We start from the raw sequence: 10,843 nt of genomic DNA, 5'->3' as shown, positions 1-10,843 counted from the left end.
GAATTACGGTTCTCTATCACCCCGGGCTCGGAGCACTTTTTTCAGCCATGGGACCTCCAAGGGAGGCCCTTCTTGGCTCCGTCAACATTACTTTAAGTCTCATTCCGCCCAGCACTTTTATCGGCCATGGGACCTCCGGGGTGAGGCCCCCCTGGCTCCTGCAGTATTCCCCTAAATCGCATCCAGGATTATATAGGGGAGTACCCTCCTCCCCTATGCCCGCCACCGGCTCTCTCTAACCGGTGTATGGACTCTCGGGGCCCGCACCCCAGAGAACCAGAGGTTCAGAAATTGCACCAAGTCCAATTTCACCCACTGCGAGACCTGGACTGCTCCGGAGGGCCGGGGGGGGGGTGTTAGGCATTCGCCTTCCCCCGACAAATGTTTGAGTGGACGGGATGACTTTCAATAGATCGCAGTTTATTCACCCGCTCTGCCACTTACGACACCCGCACTGCGAATCAGGTCGTTTACGAGTCATTTCACACCCGGATCAAGAGACATTTGCTTTCAGGAGGGAGGTGGACCGAGGCGTTCATTAGCCCCGGTCCGGTTCCAGTGTCATGCGGCTCTCGTCACCGGCGGTGGGGAGGAAACCGCCTCCCACCGCGGCTATCCAAGACCAAGCTCACCGATGCTGGGCACGGATGTATCGCTCCTTCTAGGCGGGATTCCGACTTAGAGGCGTTCAGTCGTAAGCCCTCGGATGATAGCCTTGCACCAGTGGCTGCACAGCCCAGGTACCATGTATCCGAACCTGCGGTTCCTCTCGTACTGGGCTGGATTACTATCGGAGCAACGGTCAACATCTGTAGGGTAAAACTAACCTGTCTCACGACGGTCTAAACCCAGCTCACGTTCCCTGTTAGTGAGTGAACAATCCAACGCTTTGCGAATTCTGCTTCGCAATGATAGGAAGAGCCGACATCGAAGGATCAAATGGCGACGTCGCTATGAACGCTTGGCCGCCACAAGCCAGTTATCCCTGTGGTAACTTTTCTGACACCTCCCGCTTAAAACCCAAAAAGCAGACGGAAGGATCGTTAGGCCCCGCTTTCACGGTCCGTATTCATACTGAAAATCAGGATCAAGCCGGCTTTTGCCCTTATGCTCTACGGGAGGTTTCTGTCCTTCCCTGAGCCCGCCTTAGGACACCTGCGTTACTCTTTGACAGGTGTACCGCCCCAGTCAAACTCCCCACCTGTCACTGTCCCCGGAGGGACTCGCCCCGGGCAGGGAAGCCCGCAACATGAGTGTACCTGGACTCACTGCCAAGCGACCCACCCAGGGCTTAGCACCTTCGAACAAGGAACCCCCAGCAAGGAAAGGGTTCCCACCGACACCTTCACCGGGTTAGAGAGGTAACAGTAAGGGTAGTGGTATTTCACGGACAGCCCGCCCCGGTGCTGGCCTTCAGCGGGCCTCCCATTTATTCTACACCCCCTATGTAGCCTCTCAGTGACAGACTAGAGTCAAGCTCAACAGGGTCTTCTTTCCCCGCTGATTCTGCCAAGCCCGTTCCCTTGGCTGTGGTTTTGCTAGATAGTAGGTAGGGACAGTGGGAATCTCGTTAATCCATTCATGCAGGTCACTAATTAGATGACGAGGCATTTCGTTAGGTCAGCAGACTGGCATAGCCTGTTTCGGAGGTTTTAACGCTGCCCCCTGCAGCCCCGTTGAAGTGGAGCTATCTCCGCAGATAGATATCCTTGTCCGCTCAATATAAATCTTCTCTTTCGGGTCCTTGTCCGCTCCTCTCAACGGATTCGACACCGTTCCTTGTCTGCGGTGGATCACCTGTAAACACAAGGGGAATGTCACAGGTTAAATCCGGCCGTTTTATTTGTCATTCGGTGACCACATGGAGGACCGAGTCAGACTAGGCCCGACCAGGGCCTACCGGCGGTATCAGCGCAGTCGGGAGGCCGGGGAAGTCCGCACGCAACACCGGAACCTGTCTCAATACTGTTTACCTCAATACCTTCCCACTCACAGAAGAGAACGGACCGTGACGGAACCAGCTTAACCACCACCCCTCCCTCGTAAGGGAGTCTGACCGGCTAGACCACACATGTTGGGTCCGCATTGGGCCAACCAACCAGACTGTCATGCGTTGCTCTTACGGTCAAACCCTAGCAGGGGGCCAACCGTGTGGTCGGGGACGTAGAACCCATCACGGGAAGAAGTTCCCCATCACCAGGTCACTATTTTTGTTTTGTACCCTGTTCTGTATGGCGCCTGACTGGGCCGGCACGTCTACCTCATTCGAAACCAGGCTGGCGCTCCTTCCCAGTGTAGTCACTGCGTTAGAGTCTTTAAGCCATCCCATCGTGCCATCGATCGACACAGGACTGGTAGGTTATATACTCATCCACACGCCACTAGGGACGGCCGTTTTGCCGTTACCTCCTGGGCCTAAGGGTCGGCGATCACCCCCGATATGCTACCGGCACAGTTCGTCCATTCAGCTAGGAAGCTTGACCTATTCATGCCTCTGCCTCTAGCCTCATAGATCGACCGTCACCAGCGCACACCAAGGAGAATCAACTCGTCCTTCGCCCATGAGGATGGGTTATCACCCTACCTAACAACGTGTGGGTCGGAGACCCCCGCCCAAAGTCAGCCAACAGCCTTCCGGGAATAGGTGACCAACACCTGGGATCTGTCGAGGATAGATCATACCACAATCCATGAAAGAGATGCCCCAGAAGAGACATCTCCTCCTAGCCAAGCGCCATCTATGTCCTCGGAACCTATAGGGTTTTGGAACGCCATCCGGAGCCTATGGGATGCCCTTCGAGACCTAAGCAACTTTCATAATCGGACACCAGCTAGGGACGTTGCACCCTAGGGGGCTTGCCATAGTGGTGGTCCCCGCCCCTGGGGACCAGCACTCGGGTACCCGCGCTACAACCTGCTAGGCCGCTCCGGGCCCTCGGCCTACGCTTCAGCTAAAGGGCCCGACCGAGCCCAGCCATTAGAGCCAATCCTTATCCCGAAGTTACGGATCTGTTTTGCCGACTTCCCTTACCTACATTGTTCCAACACGCCAGAGGCTGTTCACCTTGGAGACCTGATGCGGATATTGGTACGGCCTGGGGGGAAATTCACTATACCTCCCCCGGATTTTCAAGGGCCGATGGGGAACGTCCCGGCTGCCTCACAGATGCATGCGACGCCTTTCAGAGCGTTGAGCCCCTTTCTCCGGACAATCCCATTCCAGGGCACTCCAGCTCTTTAGCAAGGAGAGAGAATCCTCCCTGGGGTTCCCACCGACGTCTCCGGGTTCGTTTGCGTTACCTCTATGAGAGCGCTCCCAGGTTCGGGGATATTGGCCCGATCCCCTTTCGGTCAGCGAGAGGCAGACGAGACCATCGCCCCAGCATTTCCGAACGGCGTTCGCCTATCCCTTAGGACCGACTAACCCACGGCCAAGCGCTGTCGGCGTGAAACCCTTCTCCACTTCGGCCTTCAAAGATCCCATCTGAATATTTGCTACTACCACCAAGATCTGCACCCGCGGCGGCTCGACCCAGGCTCACGCCAGAGGCTTCAGCGCCACCGCGGCGGCCCTCCTACTCGTCGCGGCGTACGGTCCGTGTTTCAAATTGGGGATTGTGACACCTGCGACGGCCGGGTATGGGCCCGACGCTCCAGCGCCATCCATTTTCAGGGCCAGTTGATTCGGCAGGTGAGTTGTTACACACTCCTTAGCGGATTCCGACTTCCATGGCCACCGCCCCACTGTCTATATCAACCGACACCTTTCCTGGGGTCTGATGAGCGTCGCGTCGGGCGCCTTAACCCGCGCGTTCGGTTCATCCTGCAGCACCAGTTCTGCTTACCAAAAGTGGCCCACTTGGCACCATCATTCGATGCCCGGCTCCGAGCCTGCGAGCCGGGCCTCTTACCCATTTAAAGTTTGAGAGTAGGACGAGGCCGTTTCGGCCCCGCAGCCTATGATCATTGCTTTACCGGATAAAACTAAGTTTGGTGCCAGCTATCCTGAGGGAAACTTCGGAGGGAACCAGCTACTAGATGGTTCGTTAAGTCTTTCGCCCCTATACCCAGGTCGGACGACCGAATTGAACGTCAGGACCACTACGGGCCTCCACACAGGGTTTCCCCTGGCTTCGCCCTGCCCAGGCATAGATCACCATCTTTCGGGTACCACCGCGTATGCTCTTGCTCCACTCTCCACTCGGTGGAGAGCAGGCCGGTGGTGCGCTGTCAACCCACCATGGACGGGGTGTCTTAGATCCCACCTCAGCCGTTCAAGCCCTTTGACTCGCATACGCGTTAGACTCCTTGGTCCGTGTTTCAAGACGGGTCGGTCGGGGTCTGAACTTAGCCACTGACCTTAGGCGTTTGGGTGCTGTGGGCCTGGATCACCCCCCGTATCGCCGTAGCGGGCCTAGCCCGGGGCTGAGGACAGCCCAACCGGCCCGCTTAGACCGAACGATCGGGGGGGGCCCCATCCCCATCCCGAAGGAGGGGAGAACGCGGAAAGGACATTGCTCCGCGGCCCCGGCGTTAGCGGCGAAGTCGGAGCGAGGGGCTGTTGCGGAACGCCCGTGTCCGGGGCCGTGTGGGCCCCATCTCCGGACGCACCTACCTTCACCCTCGGGCCCTTCCAAGCCTAACCGGAGCCGGTCGCGACTCACCACCACGCGGGGAAAATACACCTGACGGGTCGAGCCTTCATACGCCCGAGAGGCCCGAAGTCGGGAGGCGAAGCTCAGGGCCGAGCAGGGAGTGGGTTCGCCCCCTCTCTCGCCCGGATGAACTCGCCTCCGAGTCACGGAACCACACGAGCGTGGGCCGTCCGCCCGGCTGAATCCCTCGGGGCGGTCTTCTCGGTGCCCCGACCGTTTACCTCTCAACGGTTTCACGCTCTCTTGAACTCTCTCTTCAAAGTACTGTTTCGTGCCCGTATTTAGCCTTAGATGGAGTTTACCACCCACTTTGAGCTGCATTCACAAGCAACCCGACTCCGGGAAGCCCGATCTACCCGGCGGGATGCGGGACGATACCGGGCCTTCACCATCTATGGAAGACACTTCCTTGCAAAACTTGGTCCCACGTCCGCACCGAGACTAAACGGACTTCCGTACGCTACATTTCCCGGCCCACCCCGGTCAGGGGAAAGAGGGATTCAGCACTGGGCTCTTCCCTCTTCGCTCGCTGCTACTAAGGGAATCCTTGTTAGTTTCTTTTCCTCCGCTTACTGATATGCTTAAGTTCAGCGGGTTGTCTCGTCTGATCTGAGGTCGCGCTATGAGGCTGTTTTGCGGGGCGCTGGGCGCGAACCCCCCTGCCGCTCGCCGTATTACGGTGCCCACCCTCCGACGGCGGGAAGCCCAGCGGGGAGAGATGATGACGGATGGGACCCGGACCTAATGGCTCTCCCTACGTCCGGAGCTCTCGCCACACGGTGGTTTAAGAACCGAGTCTGCGTTTAGGAAGGCGAAGGGCCGTCCGAGGTGGAGGCCCTGCAAACTTCCAGCCACGGTCTGGGAAGACCGATCGATGGGTAAAGCGACCCTCAGACAGGCGTGGCCGCGGGATGGACACCCGCGGCCGCAATGTGCGTTCGAAATATCGATGATCTGTGTTCCGCATTTCACATTATTTAACGCAGTTTACCGTGTTCTTCATCGATGCACGAGCCAAGTGATCCACCGCTAAGAGTTGTATCATTTTGCCCGCCCTTACGGACGGGACTTTGGGTTAAAGCCTTTAGAACAACAGAATTTAAGGGTTTAGGTTAGGTTCGCATCCCTTGGATGAGATGGAAGGGATTCATGAACAAAGGGAATTTTATGGTCGGGTGACCCCGGGCTGGGGGTCATTAAACCCGGCTTGGCATCCAGATGGATCGCCTCGGTGGTGCCCAACCTTCCCTTTTACGTGTTAGGAGACCAAGACACCCGGGGGTGTAGATGGCTAGCGTGCGCTCTTAACCTAGCTGTTTCCAGCGAGGCCCGGTGGTTCGCTTCCAAGTCCCCAGCAAGGGGGAAATCTGAAAGATCCCACTAAGACCGGCGTTGCGCCGGTCCACGCCTCGGGGGGTTTCTCTGGGCCCCGTCAACTCGCGCACGGCCATCGGGGTAAGTTTGCCTTAGCTTACGTACGGGTCCCGGTCTATAGTTTGTACCCGGTGTGCGCTCCAGCCACGCTCTCCCCCCGGAGGGGATGAGCGGGCCCAGTGGTGCACTCCCAAGTCCCCACGGAGGGTGAGGCTGGGTGGAGATCCCACCTGTGTTCCGCATCCGGGGCCCATCAGGCCCCTTCAACTCGCGCACGGGTCTCAGACTATTTATACGGTCCGTCTTTCGCGAAGCCCAGGGAGGTGCCGATATACACCTCCCAATCCCTGCATGCGCTCTTAAGCTCCGCTCTAACCCGAGAGGGAAAGAGTTTCGCCCGTGGTGTGCTCCTGTCCCCTGGGGGTTACGGAAGATCCCAACAAGGCCGGCGAACACCGGCCAACGCCCTGGGGGTTGCATTAGCCCCTTTGAATCGCGCATGCAGAATTAAAGCCTTTAACAATCAATGGTTTGGTTTAACAACCGGCGGTTCTCATGTTAGCCTACGACGAAAGGTACGAGGTGTCTGGGGTCCATACCTTTAAGGATTTGGCCTTGCTTAAAGACCGAGTGGCTACTGGCATGGAGGGCGGGCACCCACCATGGCCAGGTCACCGTTAATGATCCTTTCGCAGGTTCCCCTACGAAAACCTTGTTACGACTTTTACTCCCTCTAGATGCCCAGGTTCGATCAACTTCCCACCTCAACGAGGCAACCCCCTGGTAAAGGGGCTCCTCGGAGACGGTCCAAGGAACTCACCAGGCCATCCAATCGGTAGTAGTGACGGGCGGTGTGTACAAAGGGCAGGGACTTAATCGACGCGGGCTGGTGACCCGTGACTACTTGGAATTCCTCGTTCAAGGGGAAAAGTTACAATCCCCTATCCCCAGCGGGGAAGGCGTTCATAGGATTGCCCAGGCCTTTCGGCATAGGATGGATGCACACGCTGAACCAGCCAGTGTAACTCACGTGCGGCCCCGGGCGTCTAAGGGCATCACAGACCTGTTATGGCCCCGAATCTCATACGGCTTTGCCTCGCCTCGGATCGCTCTAAGAAGTTCGGCCACCGACCGCTGACCCCTCGGGCCGCCTGCCCCCACAGGGACCCAAGGGAGGGCCGTGTAACTTTTTAAGGCACAGGGTCTCGTCCGTTATCGGATTTAACCAGACGAATCGCTCCACGAACTACCAACGGCCATGCACCACCACCCACAGAATCAAGAAAGAGCCATCAATCTGTCAATCCTTACCATGTCCGGGCCGGGTGAGTTTCCCCGTGTTGAGTCAAATTAAGCCGCAAGTTCCACTCCTTGTGGTTCCCTTCCGTCAATTCCCTTAAGTTTCAGCTTTGCAACCATACTCCCCCCAGAGCCCAAAGACTCGTGGTTTCCCTCACGCTGCCCGGCGGGTCATGGTCGCTAGCCTCACGCCGCCGGATCGCGGGTCGGCATAGTTTACGGTCGGAACTACGACGGTACCTGATCGTCTTCGCTCCCCTGACTTTCGTTCTTGATTAATGAAAACATTCTTGGCAAATGCCTTCGCTTTCGTCCGTCCCACACCGGTCAACGAATTTCACCTCTGTCAGTGTGGTACGAATGCCCCCGGCCGTCCCTCTTAATCATTGCCCTCGGTCCTTAAAACCCACAAAATAGGACCGTGAAAGCCCCGGAGCCCCACTCCGGAACGACCAGCCGTACCGAAAGAGAGACCCCGACGCCCCGCGGAGGGCCCTATTCCATTATTCCTAGCTCAGTCAGACATGGCACGTGTCGGCCTGTTTTGAGCACTCTGCTTTATTCAAAGTAAACGCTCCGGACCCTCCAACCCACCGTGCACCGCAGTGAAGTACCCAGCTAAGGGCTTCTCCGCGGCCGGCAAGCAGAGGACACCGGTGGTAGGGACCGGGTCTCAACATCCACCCAGAGACAGGGGGTCACACCCGAAGGAGCTTCCCACCCATCCGGACTGTACAGGGGATCCGAGACCCGTCCCCATATCCAACTACGAGCTTTTTAACTGCAGCAATCTTAGCATACACTATTGGAGCTGGAATTACCGCGGCTGCTGGCACCAGACTTGCCCTCCAATGGGTTCTCACTCATGGATGTAGATTGAGTTCATTTCGGTTACGCTCCACAGGATCATAGGACCCGCATCGATATTTTTCGTCACTACCTCCCCGTGTCGGGAATGGGTAATTTGCGCGCCTACTGCCTTCCTTGGATGTGGTAGCCGTTTCTCAGGCTCCCTCTCCGGAATCGAACCCAGATTCCCCGTTACCCGTGGTCACCACGGTAGGCACGTAGCCTACCGTCGAAAATTGATAGGCAGACACTCGAATGATACGTCGCCGCCGCGGAGGGCTTAACGATCGGCCAAAGGTTATCTAGAGTCACCAAAGCGACCCGACTGGAGCCGGGAGGGTTTTTCGGTTCTGATAGATGCACGTATCCGGGGGACAGGGGCCGGGAGAATATTTCACGCCGACCCCCAGAACCCTTCCAACGCTTCATTTGCATGTATTAGCTCTGGAATTACCACAGTTAGACCAAGTAACGTGTGGAGCGATCAAAGGAACCATAACTGATTTAATGAGCCATTCGCAGTTTCACTGTACCAACCCCCGTGTGTACTTAGACTTGCATGGCTTAATCTTTGAGACAAGCATATGATACTGGCAGAATCAACCAGACCGATCCCCCTGGATCTCAAACCCTGGCTGGGGAAAGAGAGGGGGCGCATGGTGCCAGTGAGAGTAATCTCAAGGGACACCAGCGAAGAGGATCGAATGCGACCCCGCTGTGGGGGTCTGCAATCGGCTCCGCAACTTGGAAAACGTATGATTCTCACCCGGACGGTGCAGGCTAGGGGACAGGTCCTTCCCTCAAACGGATCCCGACTCTAAGGCACCACCGACGCGGACGTTGAACGGACCTACTGTTGGATCGACCGACCAACTAAGTCCCCCTCGAAACAATTCTGGACAAGCGGACGCCTCTTACGGGCATCCACGAGCCATGGAGGCTGGGAGCACAGAGCAGGGAGGATCGTTCTAAGCACGGTATTTCGACTTAGAAGCCTGCTCCGCGTATACCGAGCTCAAACGGTCGTAAAGGACGGCCGTTAAGGGAAGAGAATGGAAGAGAATCCTGGCCCCCTCAAAGCGCGAGGAGGTCGGCATAGGTTTACGGTTCGCCCCCGGAGCCTACGAAAGTCTGCGTTTAAGAAGACGAAGGGTCGATCCGTAGGCCGACCCTGCGAACTTCCAGCCGCGGTCTGTGGAAGACCGATCCGTGTCACCTCTAATGCGCTCTTTGCCTCCAGCCGTTTCCAGCCAGGGCCCGGTGGTGCGCTCCCACGTCCTGCTCAAAGGAGAGGAAAGGTCGGGAGATCCCACGGACCGGCGGATAACCGCCGGCCAACGCCTCGGGGGTTACGCGGCCCCGTCGACTCGCGCACGGGCAAATTTATGGGTTTAAAAAGGCACGGGCAAATTTATGGGTTCAAAAAGGGGGAAAATCCTCATACGTCCGACCCCCCGGTGCCCAGGGAAGTTGACCCTCCACCCACCCCACAAGTGGGCAGATGGTCAGTGGCCTATAGACCCACAGGCCGTCCCAATACCACCATGATACGAGATCCGGGGTTGGGACTCGACCTTAAAGGTACCTGGTCGAGGCGGACCGAGTGGAAACCACTCGGATTTATGACAGTGACCCCACTGACATTTGTCTCCCACTCCCCATCGCTCTGCCCGGCACCTGTGTTGGAAACCGGGACTAATTTCGTCAGTAATACGCTATTCGTCTCAATGATCTTACTGGTCCATAAGCCCGGAGGGGTGACATCGAACGCGACCGAGAAAGAGAAACGCCCCATAATTTATATGATGACAACTCTATTTTATCTTTTTATTTAAATATTTGTTTAAAAATAATTTTATGCATAGATTTTTTTAACACACACATATACATATGAGAAGGAGAATATGTCACATTTCTGGGCCAATCACAAATATTTGTAAATATAACTTACCAAAATTGTTTTTATATTTGACTTATATTTGACTTGATTGATATTGGATACCTGGATTTTTATTTTTAATTTGAGGTTCTTATTTGCCTTTATATATGATTACCACAAATAAATTATGATTAACACAAAAAAGGTTCTGTATAACCGTTTGTAGCATTCTATTTTATGGGTAGTGCAATCGCAGCTTATGATATGTTTAAGTATGTTATTAGATGAAAAATGTATCTTGTTTACCTTTCCTAGATCTGGGCCTTGTCATGGCTTTTGTGTTCTAATGGCTTCCAGGGCTACGTTGTCAGGAGCTGTTAGCTCCCTGTAGGGGCTCCCATGGTGAACAGGTCTGGAGTGATAAACACGATCCAAGAAACATCCCTATGACTACAACATTTAAAACTAAGTGTACCCTGCCCGGAAGAGGGTTACCGGGACCTACCCCTGGAGCCAAACCTGGGGTTAGTGTCTGATGGCGAGCGCCTGGTGGCTGGGCAGCCAACGTGACCCAGGTGGGCTCAGTTCAAAAAGGCAACATTAGAGGATCAAGTGGGCTCTCCACTCACAATTTCCAGAGTAGGGGTGTGGTGGTCCTGGCATCATTTTGTTTCATTTAAATTTTACACACACAAATTTTTCACAGCATTCATTTAATTTTCCAGTAGTAATAAACAAGAAGAGTGTGATGTGTAACACCATGGGCCCTCGCTAGTTTATACTGGTA

General features: G+C 55.7%; 1 non-coding gene and 1 pseudogene across 1 annotated transcript; both read right to left on the bottom strand.

Moving 5' to 3' along the window:
* Window positions 1-377: 377 nt before the first annotated feature.
* Window positions 378-5,273, bottom strand: LOC136676149 (28S ribosomal RNA; annotated as a pseudogene).
* A 266-nt stretch (window positions 5,274-5,539) lies between these two features.
* Window positions 5,540-5,693, bottom strand: LOC136676141 (5.8S ribosomal RNA). The gene has a single exon (XR_010796244.1). It is a non-coding gene; the product is annotated as a 5.8S ribosomal RNA (ribosomal RNA).
* Between the last annotated feature and the right edge of the window lie 5,150 nt (window positions 5,694-10,843).

The sequence above is a fragment of the Hoplias malabaricus genome, chromosome X1 (assembly GCF_029633855.1).
Source record: "Hoplias malabaricus isolate fHopMal1 chromosome X1, fHopMal1.hap1, whole genome shotgun sequence".
Lineage (NCBI taxonomy): Eukaryota > Metazoa > Chordata > Actinopteri > Characiformes > Erythrinidae > Hoplias > Hoplias malabaricus.
Note: the sequence above shows the minus strand (reverse complement) of the source record. Positions and strands in the feature narration are given on the sequence as shown.